Source organism: Pelobates fuscus, chromosome 9, assembly GCF_036172605.1.
Source record: "Pelobates fuscus isolate aPelFus1 chromosome 9, aPelFus1.pri, whole genome shotgun sequence".
Classification (NCBI taxonomy): Eukaryota; Metazoa; Chordata; class Amphibia; order Anura; family Pelobatidae; genus Pelobates; species Pelobates fuscus.
In genome coordinates, this window is record NC_086325.1 from 25,971,043 (window position 1) to 25,987,420 (window position 16,378).

The 16,378-nt window shown below is 41.0% G+C and overlaps 1 long non-coding RNA gene across 1 annotated transcript in view; it reads left to right on the forward strand.

The window, feature by feature from the left end:
• The window catches only part of LOC134572575 (uncharacterized), a 398,726-nt gene that overhangs the window by 220,458 nt on the left and 161,890 nt on the right, over positions 1-16,378 (forward strand). The window lies entirely within an intron of this gene.

The window sequence follows — 16,378 nt, forward strand, 5'->3', positions numbered from 1 at the left end:
TGAACAGCGCTAAAGATCAGAAATTGTACATACGTTTAGTAGAAATACTGGCCAGCGGAGTAACTTAAAAAAAAAGGAGAAACAAAGATACAAATAATGGTACAGTATGTATGAACGATATAATTCCACAAGAACAAAGGTGTTATATTCACACTCACACTTTGAGGAGCGATATCAGCTCGGTGTTAAGAGCTTGGACGGAATAATCCCCGTCTATGGATTTCTTGAGGTTCCAGATCGTTGGTGAGTTTATAGGTGTAAGTATTCGTTATTTGAAAAACAAGAGTAAAATACGCCACATGGTCTAGTACGTAAATATAAAATATCGTAGTAAGAGTAGATGATCCTACTTACATATACTAGAGCAACGACCTGCTCTAGTTTGGAGAATTTCAGGTGGAATAATCCCCACCTCGGGATATAGTGGACCCAGGTATAGCAGCAAAGCAGTATTAAATAGGAAGGAGGACAAAAAAAATGACTGGATGGTTTAAAAGTTATATATACTTTAATACAATAAGTAAAAAGTGAATAATACACTATAAAACCAGTCCTGTATAAAAGTCCAAAATTCTTCCTCACTTGACGCGTTTCGCCGAAGCTTTCTCAAAAGTGAAAGCTTCGGCGAAACGCGTCAAGTGAGGAAGAATTTTGGACTTTTATACAGGACTGGTTTTATAGTGTATTATTCACTTTTTACTTATTGTATTAAAGTATATATAACTTTTAAACCATCCAGTCATTTTTTTTGTCCTCCTTCCTATTTAATACTGCTTTGCTGCTATACCTGGGTCCACTATATCCCGAGGTGGGGATTATTCCACCTGAAATTCTCCAAACTAGAGCAGGTCGTTGCTCTAGTATATGTAAGTAGGATCATCTACTCTTACTACAATATTTTATATTTACGTACTAGACCATGTGGCGTATTTTACTCTTGTTTTTCATATAACGAATACTTACACATATAAACTCACCAACGATCTGGAACCTCAAGAAATCCATAGACGGGGATTATTCCGTTCAAGCTCTTAACACCGAGCTGATATAGCTCCTCAAAGTGTGAGTGTGAATATAACACCTTTGTTCTTGTGGAATTATATCGTTCATACATACTGTACCATTATTTGTATCTTTGTTTCTCCTTTTTTTTTAAGTTACTCCGCTGGCCAGTATTTCTACTAAACGTATGTACAATTTCTGATCTTTAGCGCTGTTCACATTTCTATTTTATCTGTCCATTTATGACAAGGTAGAGGGAACACCTTGTTGGTGAACTGCTGCTCACCCTTGAGAAGAGAGCGCTTATTACCCTTTTGCATTTGATGCACAAACATTAGCCCACCCTTTGAGTTGATAAAGCAGTGATTTCTTTGTAAGATTTCAGGAGTTCTCAAGCTTTGGCGTTAAAATATATATCCCTATTAACTTTACTATATCTCTAGTCAGGGCCGCCATCAGGCCGCCATGACAACCATTGCCTACGTATATATATATATATATATATATATATATATATATCAATTTTTGCTATATAGATGTGTACCTGCGGACCCCGCTATCTGTTACTGCAGAGGGGCCCAGCACACTCAGAGTTCACTTCCCAGCAGCTTCTGTGTCTAACTCTTGCGAGCTCTGCGGCCGTGAGAGCGTTGCAACGTGTTACCATAGAGTTAGACACAGGAGCTGCTGGGAAGTAAAGTCAGAGTGTGCTGGGTCCTCTCTGCGGAGTCCAGTGGCTGGCTCCAAACACGATGCCACCAGTGGTGCATTCTGGTTTTGTGCTGCCCTAGGCATGACAAAAATCGGGCATCCCCCCCCTTCCAAATTTCTCTTCCTGACAGACACAAGCCCTCACTGATACATGCACTGACATAAATTCACGGACAGATACACAGTCATTGTCACACACACTGTTTAATCAACACACCATTTCACTGAAACACACAGATTCACAGACATACTTACTCATTCACTGTTACACTCACTCATAGTTACACACACACTCACATTCACCAACAGACACACATACACACTGGCAGATATGCATTCACTGACAGACACGCATATTTTTTTTAAAGCTATATACCTATTTATCCTTTATCCACAACTTTACTTCCTGGCTACACAATATCCTTAGGTGGGGATTATACCACCCAAGCTGTATATACTAGAGCAAGTTTCTGCTCTAGTAAATGTGAGTACTATATTTTATCTTCCTTTTTTTAATTGATTGATACATATTTTACTATTGGAGCTTTCTTTTATGTTTTTTATATATCCATTGCACATCGCATTATATGCTTCTGCATATATCCTTAGAAGGGGATTGTTCCGTCCATGCGAATTACGGTAGAGCTCCCAGTTAGCTCTATCAAATGTGAGTGTAAATATATTTAATTATCCCAGCATTTCACTCATTGACCATACCATATTGCACTATTGTATTTTCTCTCTGTTGTTATCTTTGAGGTCGACTGTGCATATAATTTTAAAGAGATTTGTGTACATATACTACTTTACAGTTACTATTTGGGGCGCGGTATCCTCCCTTTTTCTTTGACACTTTCTTATCTACAAGGCTGGGAATCCTTGTTTTGGTTACCGCTGCCCACAACAATCCTGTGCCCAATATTGTAGTGAGCACCTATCACGCCTTTTTCCACATAATTCATTCACTATACACACACTCTGCATTCATTATACACACACTACATTCACTACACAAACCCACACTACATCCACTACACATAGACACTCCACATTCACTATACACGCTGCATCTAATACACACATCCACTACACAAACTCACACTCTGCATTCACTATTCACACTACATCCACCACACAAACACACTGCATTTACTATACACACTCTGTATTCACTACACAAACACTATATACACTACATCCACTAAACAAACCCACACTTCATCCACTACACAAACACACACTCTGCATTCACTGTACACACACTAAATCCACTACACAAACACACATTCTACATTCACTGTACACACAATACATCTACTAAATAGAAACACTCTGCATTCACTATAAAAACACTACATACACACACACACACACACACACACACACTCTGCATTCACTACACAAACACTATACATACTACATCTACTACACAAACCCACACTACATCTACTACACAAACACACATTCTGCATTCACTATACACACAATACATCCACTACACAAACACACACTCTGCACTCACTATACACACACTACATCCACTAAACAAACACACACTCTACACTCACTATATACACACTACATCCACTACACAAACACACACTCTGCATTCACTATACACACAATACATCCACTAAACAAACACACACTCTGCATTTACTATACCCACTGTCTCCGCTTCACAAACACACTCTCGCAATACACCCTAATACTACATTCACTATACATTCATAGAATACAGAACAATAATTTTATATTTTTGTATCCATCTATTCTCACTAATGTGACTTTCTTGTTTCAATAAACCTGCCTTTCTGCAGCAATACCGAGTACCTGTACCTAATTTATCTTATCTACTAATGTGATATAAGACATTTTTCGGAATATATTTTGTAGCAGTGTACTGCACATGTATTCATTGTAAATTTCAGATGATTTGTATTATTATTGTTATATATATATATTTTTTTTTTACATGTATGTTATCATCCCTTTGAGATCTAGACATAGACTTGATAAGCATTATTCACAAGCGCACCTCTCTTTCTTGCGTTTTACATATCTTCTACCGGTGAAAGGTGAACATTCCATTTAGAATGCTTTCTGCTTACAGTTTTTCAAGTTTTCTCAGATCGCCTTTGTACCTATCACCTTCTTATCTGTTTGAATTTATATTTACTTAGTCTTTCATGACGTAGTTTAACCCCTTAAGGACACATGACATGTGGGACATCTCATGATTCCCTTTTATTCCAGAAGATTGGTCCTTAAGGGGTTAAAAGCATTAGTCGGCATTTACATACCATTAGCAATTCAAACAATGAAATTTGTTTGTTATTTTTCTTTATGCTGGGATCCGGTTTGGCATTTGTCTGCATATTACTTTAATTGTTTGTTGTTAATTGACATGTCATTGTTTGTTTATATATACAATATTTATATTACAAAAGGATATAATTCAGCCAGTGGCGGAACTACCGTGGTACCTGCCGGCTAAGTAACGCGGCACCGGCCCACTAATTGAAGGAGCCCATCTGGTGGCCCATGCTGTTAGAGCCCCCCGATGGCAATGTATTTCCAGGGGGCCCGGTCAGCGCTGTGGCTCTTTAACAGAACGAATGCGCCCCCTGTGATGATGTCAAAAACTAGGCGGGAGTGACTTCTCCCAGCTTACACCGGGAAGAAGGAGAGGAGGGAGTCAGAGTGGGAACTCTGACTCCCACCAGGCTGAGCCACTGGACCCCAGGGAAAGTCACCCTCCTGCAGCTAAAAGGTAGGAAACAGGAGGGTGACTAAAACATATTGTATGTGTGTCTGTTTGTATGTGTCTGTATATGTGTGTATTTGTATGTATGTGTGTGTGTTTGTGTATGTGTGTCTAAATAAATGTTTCTGTGTGTGTGTGTGTGTGTGTGTGTATGTATGTCTGTGTGTTTGTATGTGTGTGTGTCTTTATGTATGTGTGCCTGTGTGTGTGTGTGGGGGGGGGGGGGGGCATATAGGATGGTAGACGAGTGGGAGGAGGGTGGGGTAGAGATATGGGGGTGGGGCCCCAGGGCAATTTTTGCACCGGGGCCCTGTGGTTTCTAGTAAGGCCTATGAATTCAGTGCATATAAAATAACAGTCCAATGGCAGCTCAATCACAAAGTACGGAGTCTCTCTTTTCCATTTAAAAGATGGATAAAACAGCAGGTAGGTGCAACGCCTAAAATAGTTCTTATTTGGATATATGCAACGACAAGTAAAAATAACAGGAAAAACTGATAGTGTTGTATATTAAAACTGGTGTTGGTATAAATAAGATAAAAATGTGCACTCACACTTTTATATAATCCTTAGGCGGAGATTATACCGCCCAAGCGCATAAGTTGGAGCTGCATTGAAGCTCTATAAAAGTGTGAGTGCACATTTTTATCTTGGTGGGTCAGAAAAAATTGGGCGCCCCCTAGTGGAAATCCATGCATATATACAGAGGATAAAACATAACCTTTAATGAATGCTGTATAAAAAAGGTATAATGTACCTACAATAGGATCGCAAATAAGCGAAAAAAGAAACTAAAAATGAAAAAATGGGAGGTTATAATTAAGAGAACATGTTGGATGGGGTAAAGTATCCTGAAATAGGTACCCTGAAGGATACTTAGTTGTCCCCCCAACGTGTATAATATCTCTCAAGTGCACTGGTATCTCGATGCAATTGAAATGTTTAGAACCCTCCAGTCAGCACCCATAAATTGAAACCAAAAAAACGGGATCAAAGAGGGTGAACAAAGTAGCAAAAAGCTAGCATACTCGGGAGGGAACTGTAGCAACAGGAAATAACAAAACAAGGTCAGTATACCATGTAATTGAACACTGTCCAGGATATATACAATGTGGCTGAAACAGCGATCTGATTACTGGAGCATAGCCTCAGGGGGCCAGGGGAATAGAACTGTAGGAGAGAGAGCAAACTGTGATGAACAGAATTCCCCACCCATACCCATTCGTCCCTTCCCTCCTTCTGCCTCTAATGCGACTAGCTCAAATTCCAGATATCTAGTATAACTCGTTGAATCACCTAGGTTGCTAACTGATCATTGCCGAGAGCAGTGTCACCGGATACCCTCCCTGCCTGCCTGACACGTGTTTCGGCGCCACTATCTGCGCCTTCTTCGGAGGCTAACCAAAAGGTATGTGAGCTTCTGGGGCTCCTTAAATAACCCTTAACCCTGACTGTAATCTGTGGGCGTGTACTGTGTGTCCGCGCCAAAATGGCCGGATTCAGACAAGCCCCTCCCCTACACGTCGTGCTGGATTGGGATTGGGTTATGCTAATAGGGTAACCGAGACCTGATTAACCCCTCAAGTGCCAGTATCGTGTTGTTGGAAAAATTGGTCCGTGATATGTAGAATCATTGGACATAAAGGTAGCACATAAGTGTGGGTAAACTCAGGATTCAGCACAGCTATGTGTGAAATAGCTGCTATTAATGCAAGCAATCGTCCCGATGTATCGGCGTTAAGAGAGGGGAAGGCAAGTGTAGCTCAGATGGAGAACTGTTTGGCCCGATCTGTTAATGGCTAATACGAGCAAAAGTGTTAGCATTGGAACAAGGGCAGTGGTAGCTCAGATGGAGCATCCACTGAACTATACCGCCAAGTCTGTCCTCAAGTCTGAGAGGGCTGATTATGGTCTATTGAGTTCCAGTTTATATGTGTCCCTCTCTGCAGCTACAATGAGGGATAGATCCACACATATAGGGGAGTGCTTGCCATATATAGGTGTATGCGTACAGGGTTTAGCTGAACCCCCAATGCTGAAAAAAAGAACATACCAAATAAAAATAACTAACAAAAGTATATACAGTCATAATAAAGAATAAGAAGAATGTATGTACATATATGGTATAATCATATGTTGATTATCTTGGTGTGGTTATTTTTCAATGAAGGGAGTGAATGTGAACCCCTCATTTAGACCATTGGGGGCCAAAGTTTTGAACCTGTAGATCCAGAAACACTCTCTTTTAAGCAAAATGTGATCCAGATCACCTCCTCTATGACCTACAGTCACCTTTTCAATACCTGCGAACCTCACACCCTTAGAGTCTCCAGAGTGTTGGTTTCTTATGTGTCTTGCCACGGGTGTATCCCTCAGATTTCTCACGGAGTGTATATGCTCCATGATACGTCTTTTGAAGGGGCGGATTGTTTTACCCACATATCTGAGACCGAATGTACAGATCAAGAGATACACTATACCTTTGGTGCAGCAATTGAAAAATTGCTTAACACTGCAGGCTACTTGATCGCACGAATCCTTGAGATGTTTGGAGTCTTTGCAGATGTAGCTACACGCCACACATTTGCCACATTTATATGTACCCTGTATAGATAGCCAGTTGAAGCCAGCTTTTCTAGAGGATAAATGGCTTGGCACTAGTGTCTCTTTTAGGTTTTTCCCTCGCCTTGCTGTAAGGGATACATAGGGTGTGACTGCTCCTTTGAAGTGGGGGTCTTGTGATATGAGTGGCCAGAACCTCCCTAGTATCTTTTTTGCCTGATCCCAGCCTGAATCGAAATTCGCAATACAGCGGATCGGCGTTTGCTCATTGGGAGTCGATTTGTCTTGGAGGAGGTCCATTCTATCGCTATGTAGGGCACTCTGGTATGCCTGCTTCAGGCAGCGATTAGGATAGCCTCTTTCCTTAAACCTGAGTCTAAGGAGTTTAGCCTGAGTGGTAAATTCCTCCAAGTTTGAACAATTCCTCCTAAGCCGGAGATATTGTCCCACAGGAATGCCTCTCTTTAATGTGGTCGGGTGATGACTTTCCCACCTCAGCATAGTGTTAGTAGATGTGGGTTTCCTAAATAAAGTTGTTTCAATTGTCTGTTTAGGGGTAGTACTGAACGTGCAGTCAAGGAAATTTAGAGAAGAGCCCCCTATCTCCATTGTGAACTTCAAATTGAGGTCATTGGAGTTCAGGCTCTCCACAAACAGCATGAAAAAGTCCCTTGTGCCAGTCCAGACCACTAGGACGTCATCTATGTATCTCTTCCACATAAAGATGAACTTGGTGTATTCACTGTTAGTATCACTAAAGACCACATTCTCCTCGCACCATCCCAGGTGCAGGTTAGCATATGATGGGGCACAAGACGTACCCATAGCTGTTCCCTGCACCTGGTGATAGTATTGACCATCAAACAGGAAGAAGTTATGGGTCAAGACAAATTGTAGCAAGTCTAGTACAAAAGAAGTGTGACATTGATGTCTAGAGCCACGAGTCTCCAAATAATGCTTAGTGTGTCTTAGTCCAAGAGAGTGTGGAATGGAAGAGTACAAAGCCTCTACATCCAAACTACACAGGATGGCATCCGTAGGAAGGGTAGTGGAGGCTAGGCATTTGAGAGTATCTTTGGTGTCCCTAAGATAGGAAGGTAGTTTCTCTACAAAGGGGCGAAGGATCTTATCTATATAGATACTTGCTTTACATGTTAGATTGTTAGATCCGGACACAATGGGTCTACCTGTCAGGTTCTCATACTGTTTGTGAACCTTCGGTAGGCAGTAAAATGTCGACACAGTAGGGCATTTTACATAGATAAATGAGTGTTCATCCTTCCCCAAAACCCCTTCATCAAAGGCCTTATCCAAGAGATTTTTCAGGAGTGATAGGAATTTAGCTGAGGGGTCTGTGGATAGTTTTTTGTAGGTGGTGATAGTTCAAATACAGGTTCAGTACCCCCCAATACTACCCAAACGAGAGGCATTTTGAAAAAAGGGGTGGCTTTTTTAGGCCAAAACCCCCGAGAGGGGGAACCCCAATCACAATACAGGCAAACACGTTACAGGGGGGGGGGGCACGCAAACGGTATTAAACTCTAGTAACAAAGTCATCAATCTCTCTGATAAGGCACTCACTGAATCCCAGATCCAGGTTCTTGCAAGAGGGTTATCCTTTGTCCCCGTCCCTACATTCAATAAATTTGAATGGATAAAGGATATTCACCTCTTTGGGCGACGATTGGCCCTTCACAAATTCTTTCTTATTGAGAGAGAAAAACGAGCTAAAGATCTGGGCTTTAGCATGAGAGAATACCAGTGCCTGAACGATCTAGTGTCCCTACTAAATGAGAATGATGGCCCGGAGATGCTCCCCTACACTGATTTACGAACCAAAAGCAGGTTTACCCCTAACATCAAAGATTACAAGAACATTGACATGTTCGTGGACTCCACCTGTAAGATGATACAAGATCTTAGGATGGACTCCCTTCAACCCCGACCACACAGTAACCTTTCAAGGACTGAATGGCAGGCCCTTAGTGAGCTACAGGGTGATGACGATATCATCATCAAGCCAGCAGACAAGGGGGGGAATATTGTGGTACAAAATAAAATACAGTATATCCAAATGACTCAAAACATACTTAAAGATAGTACCACCTACAAAAAACTATCCACAGACCCCTCAGCTAAATTCCTATCACTCCTGAAAAATCTCTTGGATAAGGCCTTTGATGAAGGGGTTTTGGGGAAGGATGAACACTCATTTATCTATGTAAAATGCCCTACTGTGTCGACATTTTACTGCCTACCAAAGGTTCACAAACAGTATGAGAACCTGACAGGTAGACCCATTGTGTCCGGATCTAACAATCTAACATGTAAAGCAAGTATCTATATAGATAAGATCCTTCGCCCCTTTGTAGAGAAACTACCTTCCTATCTTAGGGACACCAAAGATACTCTCAAATGCCTAGCCTCCACTACCCTTCCTACGGATGCCATCCTGTGTAGTTTGGATGTAGAGGCTTTGTACTCTTCCATTCCACACTCTCTTGGACTAAGACACACTAAGCATTATTTGGAGACTCGTGGCTCTAGACATCAATGTCACACTTCTTTTGTACTAGACTTGCTACAATTTGTCTTGACCCATAACTTCTTCCTGTTTGATGGTCAATACTATCACCAGGTGCAGGGAACAGCTATGGGTACGTCTTGTGCCCCATCATATGCTAACCTGCACCTGGGATGGTGCGAGGAGAATGTGGTCTTTAGTGATACTAACAGTGAATACACCAAGTTCATCTTTATGTGGAAGAGATACATAGATGACGTCCTAGTGGTCTGGACTGGCACAAGGGACTTTTTCATGCTGTTTGTGGAGAGCCTGAACTCCAATGACCTCAATTTGAAGTTCACAATGGAGATAGGGGGCTCTTCTCTAAATTTCCTTGACTGCACGTTCAGTACTACCCCTAAACAGACAATTGAAACAACTTTATTTAGGAAACCCACATCTACTAACACTATGCTGAGGTGGGAAAGTCATCACCCGACCACATTAAAGAGAGGCATTCCTGTGGGACAATATCTCCGGCTTAGGAGGAATTGTTCAAACTTGGAGGAATTTACCACTCAGGCTAAACTCCTTAGACTCAGGTTTAAGGAAAGAGGCTATCCTAATCGCTGCCTGAAGCAGGCATACCAGAGTGCCCTACATAGCGATAGAATGGACCTCCTCCAAGACAAATCGACTCCCAATGAGCAAACGCCGATCCGCTGTATTGCGAATTTCGATTCAGGCTGGGATCAGGCAAAAAAGATACTAGGGAGGTTCTGGCCACTCATATCACAAGACCCCCACTTCAAAGGAGCAGTCACACCCTATGTATCCCTTACAGCAAGGCGAGGGAAAAACCTAAAAGAGACACTAGTGCCAAGCCATTTATCCTCTAGAAAAGCTGGCTTCAACTGGCTATCTATACAGGGTAATATAAACATGTGGCAAATGTGTGGCGTGTAGCTACATCTGCAAAGACTCCAAACATCTCAAGGATTCGTGCGATTAAGTAGCCTGCAGTGTTAAGCAATTTTTCAATTGCTGCACCAAAGGTATAGTGTATCTCTTGATCTGTACATTCGGTTTCAGATATGTGGGTAAAACAATCCGCCCCTTCAAAAGACGTATCATGGAGCATATACACTCCGTGAGAAATCTGAGGGATACACCTGTGGCAAGACACATAAGAAACCAACACTCTGGAGACTCTAACCTCCCATTTTTTCATTTTTAGTTTCTTTTTTCGCTTATTTGCGATCCTATTGTCGGTACATTATACCTTTTTTATACAGCATTCATTAAAGGTTATGTTTTATCCTCTGTATATATGCATGGATTTCCACTAGGGGGCGCCCAATTTTTTCTGACCCACCAGGTCTACTTCTCTATTTTCATACATTTGTGTAAGGGTTACCCCCTGGTCTGGTCGCCCCCGGACACACATGAAGTTGTTTCCCCTTGTTGGGAATCCAACTCATTCTTCCTTACCCACATTTTTATCTTATTTATATCAACGCCAGTTTTGATATACTACACTATATCAATTTTTCCTGTTTTTTTCAATTGCCGTTATATCGTTATATCCAAATAAGAACTATTTTAGGTGCTGCACCTACCCCCCTGTTTTATCCAATATTTATATTACATCAGCCATTGCAAAGTATCTAAAATATTTGTTTTATTTTATTAACTTCACTTAATCAAACATTTAAATCTGATCGTATGCAAATAGGTGTTGGAAATAGGCACTCACTATAGTTAGAGGGATCTATGTTTATGGGCTGCAGTACACAGTGCAAGGCTTCCCAACCTCGTGAATAAACAGGCAAACAGAAAAAAAGCGTTTACTGCTCCCCCCCAAAATTATACGTACATATATTGCTGAATAATATGATACTTTGAACCTCAGGATAACAGAAATAAAAGGCACAATAATAGTGTAATGCAGTATACATAAATGCAAATCAAAATAATATGTTATATCCACTCACATTTGCTTGAGCTAACTAAGAGCTCAGCTGTGTTGCACATGGACGGTGCGTCCCCAGTCTAAGGATATGGTGGTAGTATAGGTGGTATTGATGCTCCAAATGTAGTGTACAAATATGTATGGAGACAAAATGACAGAGTAAGAACTCCAATAGTGAAGTAAGTACTGTACATATATTTAAGGAATAAAGTAATGTACTTACATTTACTAGAGCAAGACCTGCTCTAGTACAAACAGCATGTGTGTGGAGGAGGCTGACAGCTGTATTTGGGGGAGGCTGAGTGCTGTGTGATTGGTGGTTGAAGTATGTGTGTGTGTGTGTGTGTAGAGAGAGGTCTGTGATTGAGTGCCGTGTTTTTGTGTGTCATGTCTGAGTATGTGTGTGTGTGTGTGGAAGTCGTTCTTTTGCCCACCTTGAACCCCCTTACGGTTATCAGCCTTATGAACCACCTTACGGTTATGAACCACCTTACGGTTATGATGAGCTAAGATGGAGGCATCCATTTCTGTATAGAGCTAAAAACAGTGGTGTGGATATATGTATAAAATGAATATAAGGGATCCGTAGACATAATATTTAAAATCCTGGAATACAATATTTTAATATCAATAAGGACAGTATTTTGTCTGTTTGTTCTCTGAGATTTTTCTTCCAACCTCTGTGATCTCCAGGTCAGCGTTATGATATAGGATGAATGTTGGCTATTTTTGCAAAGATTATGTTGCCCTATCACACAGTTGTGTGGATTTCTACATTTTACTTCAATTCTTAGACCTCCCAAGTGATTATTTGTTAACTATAAATTAAACATAATATTTAAAATCCTGGAATAAAATGTTTTATTCTAAAATCAATAAATACAATGTTTTGTCTGTTTGTTCTATGACGTTTTTCTTCCATCCTCTGTGATCTCCAGGTCAGCATTGTGATACAGTATGAATGTTGGCTAATGTTTGCAAGGATTAAGATTCCATATCATAGTTTCACTCATGTTTATAGTGCTCATCGTTATTAGTGTTCAACAATCACAGACGTTTAAAGGATCCTTTATACAGGGATGGATCATAGGGTTCTGTAAAATAAGTGTGAAACAGAGGGATCAGATTTCACTAAAAAAAAAAAAAAAATCGGACCTCGGTCTCTGACCCCCCAGATGTTGCAGAACTACAACCTCCATTATTATTTTGCCATCTACTTCATTCAAAGAATTCTGGGAGTTGTAGGCGCTCAACATGTGGAGGATCCTTACTCTAAAATGATATAGGACTAGGAAACAGTAGGTGAAAATTAATTGCAAACTAAAATTGTAGAGGCCTGTTTGACTTTTTAATAAATATTTCACCATTTTTGCAGATTTGTGTGGACACGCAGTGTGGTCTAGGGATTCTCAAAAAGGTAATTAATATACATTGAATGACAGCACATAATGATCACAAGCTAATCGACACTACATTATAACTACATTAAAACTCTAGGCAACACTGTAATTACAGATAATCACATAGATATAATTTACAGATTTCGAACAAGTGACTAAGCAAAAATTTGATGTCATAATAATTGAATTTATCTTTTGATATTCATGAAGACAATTTGTTTGTGAATGCCAACGACTTCATTATACATGGAAAAAGTATACACAACACTTTCACCCAATGTACTCCTAACAAAAACCACAAAACCCAGCACTAAAGCACAGTAAACAACATTTACCATTTATGGCCCTTTAAGAAAACGTTAGCTTTTTATGTTAATCTATATCTGTCACCATATAACATCCTGCTATCATGCACCACTCCCCCAACAGGTTTTAATTTCTGTACAAATCTTGTGATGTCCACACACAATCTTTGTTTGTCTGTGCTGCTGTCAGTCCTCGCATTCACGTGAGTTACAGGTTGCTTGTGTTTGTGTAAACATGCATTTACAGTGGTGTCACCTCCCGATATCTTTAACTACCTGCATGCATGACTTCTAAATTGTCATGTACACATTGTAACTAAAGAGGGCACAATTGCGTTGCTGTTTACCTTTTACAAGAGGTCCCTTTAACTTTGAATTATTTCTACTCTATTCAGTGTGGAATTTTCTGAAAACCGAATACTTCTCACAAACTTTGTAGAATAAGTAATATTCATGGTTAACTTACCAGGCATTACAAAATGGAATTGCATGTCCCCTCTTACTATATATACACATGGCCGCATCCTCAATCTCATAATATGTTTTTCCTAGCCTTGATGTGACTTGTAGCCCTTGTTAAAGTTACATTCCAAGAAACCTAGCCACACATTATACACGGCCACCATTGACATAATTATGAGGGTTCTAGCTGTAGGATGTGCTTTTCCCCATTTCTTACCTATATGACCATTTCTTACCTATATGATATGCAGGGCCGGATTAACATAGGGGCTGATGGAGCTGCAGCTCCAGGCCCAGGCCCATGGAATAGGCCCATTTAAAAAAAATTTTTTTTACACACTACTCTTAGGTTTGCCACCTGACTGGTATTTTACTGGCACAGCCGGTATTTGAGGCTGCCTGGCCATGCCGGTATTGCATTAATACCAGCAATACAAATGCAGGTATTTTTCTCAGAATAAATGGAGATTACTCTGCAATACCAGCACCGGATAGTAGTGGTCACTGTGTGTGGAGAGAGGCAGGGATAGGAAGTTACAGCATATCCCTCCCTGCCTCTCTCTACTACTCACTGATCCATGAGGGAGCAGCAGTGTCTCAGTGTCCCCATTTCTCCCTGTTTCCCTAAATGTCTCAGTGTCCCCATGTCTCCCAGTGTCCCCATGTCTGTGTGTTCCCGGGTCTCTGTGTCCCCATGTCTCTCAGTGTCCCCGGGTCTCACTGTGTCCCCAGTATCCTAGTGACATGGGGACACACTGAGACATTGGGACACTGGGAGAAATGGGGACACTGAGACACTGGGAGACTAGGGAACTGGGCGACATGGGGACACTGACACTGTGATACATAGGGACACTGAGACACTGGGTGACTTGCAAGACTGAGACACTGGGAGACAGGGAGACATTGGGAGCAATCCATCTATACAGCAGAATCAAACTGTGAGTAGTTTGTTGGTGATTTTACAGAATTTTCTCTGATGTCACTCCTTGTGATTATACAAATGATTAAGGCTGGTATTTTTTCCCAAGAAAAGTGGCAACCCTAACTACTCTTCACATACTCTTGCTTAAAGAAGCACTACAGGGTCCGGAACACAATCATGTATTTCTGACCCTATTATGTTAAAACCACCACCCTGGCTCCTTCTTGCCTCCCTAAGTATAGTAAAATATAACTTGTATTCAAGTCTGCAGCTGCTGGCTTGCCTCTGAACTGACTGTCTGCTGACATCATCAGAAGTGGTGGTCTGAGCAAATTACAATACTTGCCCATAGGATTGGCTGAGACTGTTAACTAGGCAGATCAGGGGCAGAGCCAGCACAAGTCCAACATAGCCCTGGCCAATCAGCATCTCCTCATAAAGATAAATTGAATCAATGCATCTCCATGAGGAAAGTTCAGTGTCTGCATGCAGAGGGTGGAGACACTGAATGGCAGTGCTGCACACTAGGCAGTACTGCCCCAGGAAGCACCTCTATCAGCCATCTAAGGAGTGGCCAGTGGAGTTATTTTCTCTGAAAAGACAGTGTTTACTGCAAAAGGCCTGAATGGAATGATTCTACTTACCAGAACAAATACAATAAGCTGTAGTTGTTCTGGTGACTATAGTGTCCCTTTAAGTTTGGAAGCTTAAGAGGGATGTATGGGAACAAAACCTGTGTGGACTGGCTGACAATAAAATTAGTTTAGGTAATGCTGTTGGTCTCTCTAACACTGTGGTATGTCCCCTCCTTTCTTCTACACTCACTACATACACCTTTTCTCTGTCTCAGACTGTATACCAGGAACTTCTGCCTGCTAGTAAGAAGATAAGGAGACAAGTGGACCAGCGAGTGCTAGAGGACAGTCCTTAGAAAGCATGGAGTGAGCGCATCATTAGACGCATTTATGTCAAGCTCAGAATGCTGCCTGCATAGTATGCCCTTAGTTGGGCAGCCTGCAGGATTGGCAGGCAGCCTGACATTCATTCATGCCAGGCTGTCCTTCAAATTCTTTGGACAGACATGCCCCCTTTTTGGGCATGTTCTCCCCTTTTGGGAGGTCTGGTGACGTGATTCGCACCAGTGGCCCACCCTTTTACCCCACCCATTGACTTCACTGGACACTGCTGTTAGGGGGTATGGATTTACTTGAAAGATGAAAGCATAAATTAGAGAGAGATTAGCATAGAGTATGTGTTTTCTTATAGCTGCATCCTATGAGTTTCCCTCCAACACCATCTCCATCAGATACATGACGCTTGGGAGGTATGACCGTTTTAGTGTTTTTGGTCGATAAGATTCTGTAAATAGGCCCATCATAATTGTCAGCACCAGGCCCACTGGGCTCTTAATCCGGCCCTGATGACATGGTTTCTTAAGCATTCATCTGAAGATCCTTATTAAAACAATTACTCCGCAATCCCATTTGCAATGAGATTTTTTTAATTGAGGACTAAAAGTGGTAAATGTAGTTAGTGCCAAAAGCAAAAATGTTGGGAAATCACGAAAATCTTTTTTTTGCAAATATCTGGCACTTACAACGTTTACGATTTCCACGCTTTTCAACTACTTAGAGAACTACCAGGCACTTTTCACTTTTACCACATTATAAAGCTTTGCTCATTTGACACTTAAAATGGAAAACGGTGTTTGAAATTTTTTTTACCACTTTTTTAGTCTTCAATTCACTTAATTTATACTTAATTTA